Source organism: Lethenteron reissneri, chromosome 41 (assembly GCF_015708825.2).
Source record: "Lethenteron reissneri isolate LAM-NWPU_2019-01 chromosome 41, ASM1570882v1, whole genome shotgun sequence".
Lineage (NCBI taxonomy): Eukaryota > Metazoa > Chordata > Hyperoartia > Petromyzontiformes > Petromyzontidae > Lethenteron > Lethenteron reissneri.
The window spans coordinates 8,698,263-8,709,393 of NC_083819.1; the positions used below are offsets into that span (position 1 = coordinate 8,698,263).

At 48.6% G+C, this 11,131-nt stretch overlaps 1 long non-coding RNA gene across 2 annotated transcripts; it reads left to right on the forward strand.

The window, feature by feature from the left end:
- Positions 1-4,991: 4,991 nt before the first annotated feature.
- Positions 4,992-9,979, forward strand: LOC133352699 (uncharacterized). 2 transcript variants are annotated; one of them, XR_009756287.1, is made up of 3 exons: positions 4,992-5,383; positions 5,702-5,839; positions 9,112-9,979. It is a non-coding gene; the product is annotated as an uncharacterized LOC133352699 (long non-coding RNA). The 2 variants fall into 2 exon arrangements; XR_009756286.1 differs by having other exon boundaries at positions 5,705-5,839; positions 9,112-9,978.
- Positions 9,980-11,131: the final 1,152 nt, after the last annotated feature.

Here is an 11,131-nt window from a genome sequence, read left to right on the forward strand (position 1 = left end):
TGCTGCAGCGATTCGCGCACCGTACACTGAACCCAGCAACTAACATTCAGTAAAATGTTTGTTTGTTTGTTTTAATCATGCCACTGTTGGCACCTTCTGAACGGCTGAACGTCTGCACCGGGCTTGTGGGACCGGCACGGTGGAGCGAGCCGTTTCCACTTCCCCCTCTCCTCGTGGCGGCGGCGGCGGCGGCGGCGGCTTGGACACGCAAGATGTTCAACGTCTGTCAATTGCTTCTATCCTTCCAACAGCTGGAGGCTTGCCACTTGAATGTCATCGAAGGCTTTTGTTTTCACGGCTCTAATTAACGTCAGCTCATTATCCCGCTCAAGACAACCCATTTGCATACCTGCCTTAAACCACACAGATTCAAAAACAAAATAAACGAAATGGATAACGGGCACGCTAAACACAAGGCCTTGGCCCCACAGGCTTGCCCAGGACATTTTGTCACCTGGAAGTCGCGGCGACGATTTGCGCTCCTCCGCTCTGCTCACATCACCTGCCGTGTCGCGAACGGACCAGGCGCGAGACTGATGGGGGTCAGGGGCTGTGAGCGAACACCTCTTTGAAGCCGGAGCGGCACACGAATGGGGTGGGTGGGGGGGGGGGGGTGTGCCGAGAATGGTCTCCAGCCACCCATAAGTGGCCGCGATGATGGGACACAAACCCAAATGCCGCGCGTGCGTGGTCACATAATAAATGTATTGTTGCACGCCCGACTAAAATGCACGTATGGTGAGGTTCACAATCAATATTAAACAGATCAATCGATAACGTCGGTACAACACCACCCCACAGAGTTGCAGTCGTGGTGGAGTATGGGAAGGTACACGGTGTCCGCAGCTGCTCGTTACTTGTCCTTGCACATGAAGAGCATGGTTCTTCTTGGTTCTTTCGGTAAAGTCACGTAGAATAAAATTAAAATTAATTTTAAATTAATTATAATAAAATTAAAATTAATTTTAAAATTAAAATTAATTTTATTATGTTTTATTTTTATTATTTTATTACTTCCCTTCTACGTGACTTTACCGAAAGAACCAAGAAGTTGAATCCCTGCAGTCACGAAAGCTTTAAATCAAAATTTAAGAGCATTGTTGTGTCGAGCAGACAGGCACACAACGATTACTCTCGGCTTGAGACCGAGCGTGCACGCTGGGACCAAATGAACATCTCGCGGTACGCTCACGCCGAGGAGATCTCCCCGTGCGTGCGTGAACGTGTTGGCGGTAGGGGAGGTCGGCCCCAAACCGCCATCCATCCATCACAAACGCGCCCCCGTTGGCAGCGCGATCTCGCAGCCCAAGCCATCGCCGCACGCCTTGCCCAGCAGAGACATCGCCGCTTTAAATGCAGATAATGGTCACTTCCCTGCCAGAGCGGTTGGCCCCGAAGAAGGTGATGAAGCAGCCGATTTGCAGCGACAAGTGCGTGACAGGCGCGCGCAGTCGAGCGGCGACTTTTCTGGAGCGAGATCGCCCGCACCAGGGGGTGCCGAGCCGCCGATCGTTCCCGTGCCAGGCAGTGGAACCCATCGCGAGAGCCGCCACGCATTCTCGCCGCTTGCGTGGCGTGGAGAGAAGGAACGCGACCCAAGACTCACAAAAACACGTTCCCCATTCCTGGCGACGACTTCGCCGTAGAGCGAGCGTCTCGCAATGGGAGAGTTGCGAGTTCGAATCCTGGTTGGGGGGGGTTTGACTGCGTCATATAGATGGACTCACCTCGGCCACAGGAACGTGTAATTTCCCACCACTGGCTCAGGGCTGTGAAGAAGAGGTGTGCGACCCACCTCGAGGCTCATTCGAGCAGGAAATCCGTTTGGACTTCATTTCTATCGTACGATAATTCTTATTAGAATAATAATGATCAATATTGAACAAGCTCACAAAGGGCGGCCGCAACAGCAGTTGGTGGGACACGTTGGGAAAACGAGCCGGACCACACCGGACCCCGTGCTCGACGACATAGACGTGGAGCAGAGGAAGAGACATCCTGGTGTCCTAGCCGCAGGGTTCAGCAATCGAGAAGTGAATGAGATTGAGCAAATTTCGATTTAAAGCTTTCGTGACTGCAGGGATTCATCTTTTGGGTTCTTTCGGTAAAGTCACGTAGAAGGGAAGTAATACAATAATAAAAATAAAACATAATAAAATAAAATAATTCTCACGACGTTTCGGCTACAACGCAAGAAGGCTGCTTGCGTTGTAGCCGAAACGTCGTGAGAATTATTTTATTTTATTATGTTTTATTTTTATTATTTTATTACTTCCCTTCTACGTGACTTTACCGAAAGAACCAAGAAGATGAGAATGAGCAAAGCAAGAAGAGGAACTCAAGGAGACGGACCATGGCAGACGACGACGACGACAGCTCCTCATCGCCAATGAGCCGATGGAAGGGGCAGATGACGATGACGACAGTGGAAGTCTACACGGGTAACAGAAGTAGCGATATCCAAACCGGGCCCTGCACCCCGTACCTCTCGCTCCCCACGCCTCCACCCACCCATCCCGCACTTCCCAGCGCAGTGAAGTATGGTCAAACTACCCCCACGAGCGCCGTTGTGCGGAGAAGTCCCTTTATCCGGCAGTGCATTTGGAAAAAAGAGCCCGTCGTTATTTTGTTTCTTGCATTGTTATGTAATTTAATCTTCCCCAACCAGGTCGCTTTGGTTGCAATGCAAAAGGGTTGCGCCGTTCTCAGACTCCGCTGAGACGCTTCTTTGTCTCTCCGCAGAGGCCGTAATCGGTGTGAATGAGCACCACAGACAGCGGAGCACTTTACGCGCGCCTTATTGCAATTAAAATCACTCCACGGCTCCCACCTGACAAGACAACATTTCAAAATCGGCACGGCGTATTGTCTAAAGTTTGCGTCGTTCCGCGATGGCAGCAGGCGATTGGAGATAATGGCACTAATGGCACTTCCGTTGCTTCATCTTTTTTTTCACGAATTGATTATCTCTGACATTTCAGTTCAAATATACTCGTCCCGCACACAAATACACTCAAGGGCCCGCTGCCGAGAATTGACGGCTCGAGCAAATGGCATTTGAGAGAAGACAAGATTGCACGAAACAAAGTATCACCGCATTCCCTATTCGACTTCCTGCGCTGCTGGACAAGGAAGAATTTGGCGAGCGAACCTGCAGCGTGGGACATTGGCCGAGAAAAAAAAATTAATCAAATCTGGAGGAGGATATAGAGAGCAGCAGTGAGAAGTGTACGCTTACTAAACGCACCCAGAGGAAATAAGTGGACCCGCGTGGATTAGAAAACACGCAGGTTCGAGACATCAATTTGACTCCAAAGTGGGCTTGAGCAGGATGGGTTGCTGTCAGTCTCGGCCAGTGGTCGAGACTGGTGACAGAGCGGCAGCTAAAGGAGCGAACACACTCGAGGGGACGTCCACCACGGAGATGGAGTAATGAAATCAACTCGTGGATAATTATTGCATCGCGAGACCGAGAGACATGGCGGTGGTGCGGAGAGTCATCATCCAGAAGATCGTGGCTGATGGTGACCGTGAGCAAACAGTTAATCTCCAGCATCAGGATGGCAGCAGGACACGAAGATGTGCCCTCCCTTCGAACAATTTTCAGCATTTTTTGGCACCAAACGCGCGGTTAATTCCTCATTGGCCGTAAAAGTTACTCAAAATTATTTTGGTGAAATCCGTGCAACGCTTTTTTCCCCCCAAGAAAAGGTGGTGGCAACGTTTTCATGGGCAAATTTGGCAAACAAACCTAGACCCGCATCTTGAGAGATCTTTAAAAAAATCACGCTGCTGCATTTCAAGAACCGTACGTATGTAGAACTTCTCTCACCGTACGTAGCCTAACCACACTAAAATCGGAGGTGCGGGGGAAGGTCAAACTAAAAAACGCAAAAAGCAGTTAAAAAATTAGTTGTTAAATTTAGATTTAAAAGTGCATGGCTGCAGTGACTGCCAGCCTTTTGGCAGCCGTGCCTCTTGTTGGTTCCCCAACCTCCATCTCCCACGCCAGCAGACGGTCACCTTCATGGGAGTCCAAGGGAGACCATCTGCAAAGCCAGAACCAACTCGGCAACTGTCTATGGTAAAAAAAAGAAAATCAGGAACTAACATTGAGCCAATTAATGCAATTCGCGACTACGTTTTTGTGTTAACACCGTGTCTTGTCGTGCAAGGCTATAGAGAATGCGCTACGTTTCCCTCCCCGCTTATACAATCCGGGGGGGACTCCCCACCCATATGTTAAATACCCCCCCCCCCGCCTCCCCCCCCCCCCCAGTTTATATCATGTAAAATGAGACAATATTTACTCTCTCACCCCCTACTTCCCCAGATTGTCTGTCCCCCCCCGCCCACCTCCTCAACCAGGACGCGTCAGTTACATGATGGGGCCTGGTGGATATTCGCGTGCGGTTGTTTTTGGTTGTCGCCCAACGTTCTGTAGCGGGCGGAACTTTGTTCTTGTGTACGGCAAAAATCGGATATAAATGTTTCACACGTGTAGTCTGTTAGGGGCGTTACTATTGTAATAAAGGACTCTTGCACTGGGTCTGTCTCCGTTGTCCTTCATTGTGGTTCGTACAACTTTGCCCGCACGGCGTCTCGCTCAGAGTCTCCTCCGTCTCCCGCTCGGCAGCCCCACTGCTGCCGTCGCTCCTGCAGACTTGCTGCTGGCTCACTATGCAGCCCCGCTGCTGGCTCTTCCCTCAGCCTCTCTGTCCCCGACCTGCAGCCCCCCCGGCTGCTCTCTATGCAGCCCCGCTGCTGACTCTCCGCCTCCTCCGTGCCCGGACACCGCTGGCCAACGGTGCCGAGTGCCGACCTGTGGCGATCACGCCACTTTCCACCTCCTGCCCTGCGTGGCCTCATCCTGTCTTTATTCCCACACGCTCCTCCAGCCCTTCCGGTTCCTGCCCTTAAAAACTCTCCTCTCTCCCCACGTGACCCAACTCCTCCCACCTGTTACGTCATATCCGCGAGGCCGTTTACGCTCGCATTACACTATTAAGAGGGGGGAAGGGGGGCATGTGGCCATGTAGAATCCCAATTCGGTTACATTTTGCGAGAACAATTTCTCTCAATACGGTTCATTTGAGAGCATGACAGCCGGTCCAAAACGGCCGCCACTTTTTTCCCAAAATGCCATTAAACGAGTCTTCGATTCACCTGCAGGGTTAACCCGGGGCGGTCCTGCCATATTTGAGCAGTGAACGTTTGCAACAAGCGACAAACGTGCTACTACTGGGTTACGGTCAAATTAATTTTTTTGCCTTTTAACATTTATTTTCACGGGAGACGGTGGATTGTGCTCTCCAGGTGAGGGGGGACAAGCTGCCCTTAGTGGAGGAGTTGAAGTACCTCCGCGTCTCTTTCACGAGTGATGGTAAGTGGGAGTTATCAAACAAAGCTCTCTGTTTACAGGTCGATCTTCGTCCCCGCCCTTACCCATGATCATGAGCTTTGGGTAATGACCGAAAGGATGAGATCGCGGGGTTACAAGGGGCCGAAATGAGGTTTCTCCTCAGGTTTGCCGGGCTCGCTGTCCGCGATCGGGTGAGGAACTCGGTAATCTGGGAGAGCCTCAGAGTCGAGCCGCTGCTCCTCCGGATGGAGAGGAGCCAGTTGAGGTGTGGTTCAGGCACCCGGTAAGGATGCCCCCCCCCACCCCCGGTTGACTCCCCCTGGAACTCTACCCGGGCAGCAGCAGCAGCAGCACGTGCCACTGGGCGAAGACCCCGGGGCCGGCCTAGGTCACGCTGGCAGGACGATGTCGCTCGGCTGGCCTGGCAACGCCTGGGAATTCACCAGGAAGTGCCGGAGTCCGTCGCCAGGAGAAAAGGTGTGGACTACTCTACTCAACATGCTGTCACCGCGACCCTCACCAGGACAAGCGATTGAGAAACGAAGTTTTTTTTCTTCTTGGTTCTTTCGATAAAGTCACGTAGAAAGGAAATAATAAAATAATAAAAAATTCAACAATTATAAAATAATTATGTTTTATCTTTATTATTTTATTAAAATAATAAAATTAAATGCAACATAATAATAAAATTATGTTTTATTTTTATCATTTTATTATTTCCCTTCTACGTGACTTTACTGAAAGAACCACGAAGATAAATCCCTGCAGTCACGAAAGCTTTAAATCGAAACGAAGTTTTGTTATTTAAAACAATCTATCTTTCAGCAATCGGCATTGACCAACTAGGTGAAGTATGGTCGAATAACTCTCACAACCCACACGACATGGGATGGCCCTAATCCAGCAGCACATTGCCAAAAAAGGACTGTACAATGAGATTTTATTTGTATAACATATAAATAAACTAAAAAGCATCTCAAAATGCTGGACAGGGCAGCTGTGTAAACAGCGAATTCAAACAATAAACACAGAAATACATCAACGCAAAAACACGCGTTCGGGCAGATTGAGCAGCCGTGTGGCATTTTACAATCTGACATTGTAATCATGCCACGTATATCCTCCGCAATGTCATGCGAGGCTCAAGAGTTGTCCACGAAAAACCCTGCACTGAGATTTTTTACAAATTCCATATTAATGAGAGTTTAGCTTCAGGTGGAAGGACAATCGAGTTACCGGGAGGAAATGTGTGCATATATCAGAGATTAATGCTCAGTGGTTTTACACAGACAGATTAAACCATCTATTGCAGTCTAAGCCTATAACACCTGGCATCCCTGGGCAGCTTCTCACTTAACTAATGACCGAGCTCAACTCTGCTTAGCTTCTGAGAATCCTACGAGAGCGGGCACAGTCTGGACAAATTGGTCATAGGCCACGCTAATGAAAAACACAGTTACCGAAAATGTTCTCCTGTCAACTACAAACAATGACTGATTAAAAGCAAAACAAAATATTCAGGGACACGTTCCGTTGTCAAATTGGTTATGCAAGCGCTCAAATTCAGTACACGTCACTTCCATTAAAGCGCTTGTAGAAATGATTTACCACTGCCTGGATACTAAACTGTTCAAAAGTTGATTTAGAAGCGAGTGTGTTTTTGTGAGAGTTTTTTTATTCCGAGGAGGCACTTGCAAGCTTTAAAATCGTGAGACAAAAAAAACTCATTCATCACGGGAGAGGGGGGGGGGTTTACGCGTCGAGAGACGATCAATCAGCGCCCACCCCCCCCCCCCCCCCCCCCCCCCGAGACACGCCACACAAAACTGGCACCGTTGACGGCTCCATTAAAAAAGGGGGGGGGGCGCTCTGGTCCCCCACCCGCGTGCCAGCCGAGTGCTGCCTGCGAATCGGCGGCACTCCGCGAGCCATTTCAACGCCCAATATGGCAGTGCATTGACCACGGTTGGTGAGAATTCAGCCGTGCACCCATCCTATGCAGACACTCACTTGGACTGCGCAGAAGCAAACGTAACTCTGTAAACCAAATAGACTTGTAGCCAGCACCTGATGGTGCACACCTGTGGTCCGGCGCTTTTGGAGGCCAATACTGGCGGATGACACATATCTGTGAAATTCCCAACATCACACGATATTCATGAAACACCACAGCGAGGTGGGGCTACAAGCAAGCAGTGCTGCAAATTGACCCTTCAATCCAACGAAACGACCAACATTTACAGTGTTGCAGGAACTGACCAAAAAAAACAACATACCGATGTTCCCAGCGCCTCGCAAGCAGAAGGTTGCCAGTTCCAAATCCTGGGTCGATATCGACTCAGGCCACCATCACCCTCTGGGCTCGTTGAGATTAGTAGAACTTCATGGGAAAAGTCAAAAATTAGGTTGGTTGTCCTTTGGAAAGACTCATTCCCCGTAACAATCGGAATGTGTAAATTGGCTCCACCACTTCCCCCGAGGCCAAATCCCATGCACGATAATGATTCGCAACAACCAGCGCAATACGATAATAACTGCAACTACAGTTTTCCAGAGGTCACCAAACACTGCGAGAGCTCCCACCACCCTCTTCTCTCAATAATTAACAATACATTGGACCGAGTTAAGGAGAGACGGGTGCAGTTCTGGCAGCGCATTTAACTCACAATTAGAAAGGTGCAAGGGTTCAAATCAGCCGGAGGGGGGGGGGGGGGGGGTGAATCATCATTCGATAATAAAAGGAGTCCAAGTTTGTTTGTTTTTGTTGCGATGGGATCTGATTTGTGCTCTGGGCATCACGTCATGATGGGAACGTCCGTTCGGTTCTCAGAACAGCGTCAACCCCGCCGTGCACTCGAGAACGACCCGTGGAAGCAGACATTACAGAACTATTGCGGGGATCCCCCTTGATCAGGCGACGTTTTTATCCACTTTCCCCAAATGCCCTGCTGCAGGAGAAAGCTCGCTGCATGGCACTCACATTGAAGGGTTGGAATTTGCCGAAGTGAAAATAACATTTTTTTAAAAAGGCAGCACTAGGAACGGATGGCTGTACTGCACTGATGATACCTAGGCAAGCATTCATCATCCAGTAAACAATTATCTCATGGACTTTAGACTGAAATCAAATGGCTACAATATTGACTTTTGAATTAGACGTCTAACACGAGATTGCATTAAATACCCTGCTTGGTCCCGACATGTTGACATGCGAGGCACGATGGGAAGGCCCATCCGATGGTCACAACCAGCACACATGTTGCTGTTGATGTCGCCTCTTCATTGCCGTATTACTAATTTAAGTGATTTCCAGCTGCCCAAAGAGTTTCTTGTCGTTTGCATGAAAAGTATCCGAATTCGGTAAGCCACCAGTGGCTTCCCTATTAGAAAAAAAGTCAGGCGCCCGTCATGTAAATGTGGAATTTCCATCGCCAGCTCACGGCCACCAATGGAGGATGAGACAAGTGTTGGCCGAATCCTCGCTCGCTCGCCTGCCTGCGAAGACCGAGCTTATTTTTAAATCCTTTATATTAAGTTCGCTTGCTTTCTTAGGACCGTGCAAATCTTTCGGTCGTTTTTTAACCCACTTCCCGTGATCCAATCGAGCTGACATTTTCCACACAGACTCGTTGTGCGTGACAATTAATGTTCGTGAAAAAAAATTTCCAAAATGTTACACTTTTTAGGACAAAAATATTATATTTAATTACCAATTGCTTAATGGTGCAATGCAATCATCTGACCCATAGGTGGCAGCCATCTCAAGCCAGAGGACGAGAGGACTCTCGCCGCCACGCATATAAAGGATTTATAGTGAAAAACTTTGTTTTTACGGGTTATACTTATTATTTGCGTGAGCCCAGCGTCCATAGACACGAGCATCGAACGCAGAAGCCTATCGCAAACTCCGTGTAGTCGGGCGGCGTTAATTTATTGGCGAGTGCACGCCGTCCGCAAAAACACTATCGATTTTGATTACGCAGCTCAGACTGCCACCGCTACCTGCCAATAACCTCATGCCAGTTGGGCCCCGAGCCTCTTCGCCAACATCGCAACGCAGCCGACACGTCCAATGAAATAAACACAATGTCAATAAATACACATTAGCGTCTTACGCGTTACTTCAAGCCAGACACTGCTGACAGATGGTTTGGGATTAGTGATATTGTCCAACACGCGGGGTTGGGTTTACTGTGAGCAGCTGGTCAGCCAGATATGAAAATTGAAAAAAGCTTTTCTTGGAGGATTTATATCAAAATAAATTGTAACGTAAGACACGTTTAAAATATGTTCACTCGCATGTTCCGTCGATTCTTAAAGTTTATTTTGGTTTTTATTCTGTCGATATGCCTTCTCTAACAAATGGGCGAATTCAATTATTCTGCGTTTTATATCACAATCATTTAGATCAACATCATCAGCCAGAATCAATAACCTCTTCGAAGACCTCCTTCCTCGCCATCGCCACCACTCCACAATCCTTTATACGTTAACAATCCATCTCGCACCTGCACACGTGCCACATTCACCTTCTCACAAACGTTCCCCTCTCTTGGCTGCCAACTCATTGTGGTGATTAATTGCTCGCAATAAAAATTAATTGTTTGCCTTGAAATTCCTAAACTGCTCGAAAATATAATTGTGAATCACGACTTGTGCAGGGACACACTGGTGGAGTCTTAATTTTAGAACTTTCGTGACTGCAGGAATTATTATTTGGTTCTTTCGGTTAAGTCACGTCTAAAGATAAAATAATAAATTAAATAATAGCATATTACGACGTTTCGATTGCAACACAAGCAATCATCATCAGGTTTAATGAAATAGCGACATAAAATCTAAACAGAAAACACTGGTGGAGCGCACTGTGCCAACTTGTGTGTACATTGAACTTCTTCCGCAACGTACGTAGCCACCCGTGCTAGAATCGGAGGTGCGGGGGAAGGACAACAAACCAAACACAAAAAGCTTCTCTGGGAGTTGATGTCCACCGCACCGGGCTCCTCTTTAGGCAAAAAGTTTCAGGGGCTCGGGATTTTTTCGGGTCCTTGGCCCTCAAAAGATTTGAAACGCTCCGCCCCAAGAAACGCGGCACGCTTATGACCCAACGGGCCTGACCGCAGGGATTCTCCCATTTAGAATGAAACTACAAAAACACGTAGTTTATCTCTTACAATGTTAACTATTGTTTTATATTTGTATTATTTTATTATTTCCCTTCTACGTGACTTTACCGAAAGAAACAAGAATATGAATCCCTGCAGTCACGAAAGCTTTAAATAAAAAAAGTATGTTAACTAGGTTTTATTTTTCTCTCCCAATTTCTGTACGGCGCTCTAAAGCCCTTTATTTGGATCTGCTGGCGTCTTAGACAAAATCTTAAATTATAATATCTCCGATGAGAGGCGGGGACCTCCTGCGCCGCGTCAGTGCTCTCTCGGGATGCCACCTTGGCAGGGGACACGCGACACCACCGTAGCAAAGGACATACACGAGCCTCGGGTCGTGCCTGCTGGGTCACAATCGTGCAGCCCTCATCTTGACCACGCAGCTCACCCGCAGCCAGACGACGACTCGGACCTCAACTCGGCTTGACCGGGACCTCGAATGGGACCTCAACTGGGCTTGACCGGGACCTCAACTCGGCTTGACTGGGACCTCAAATGGGACCTCAACTCGGCTTGACCGGGACCTCAACTGGGTTTGACTGGGGACCTCGAATGGGAGCTCAACTGGGCTTGACCAGGACCTCAACTGGGCTCGCTTTGC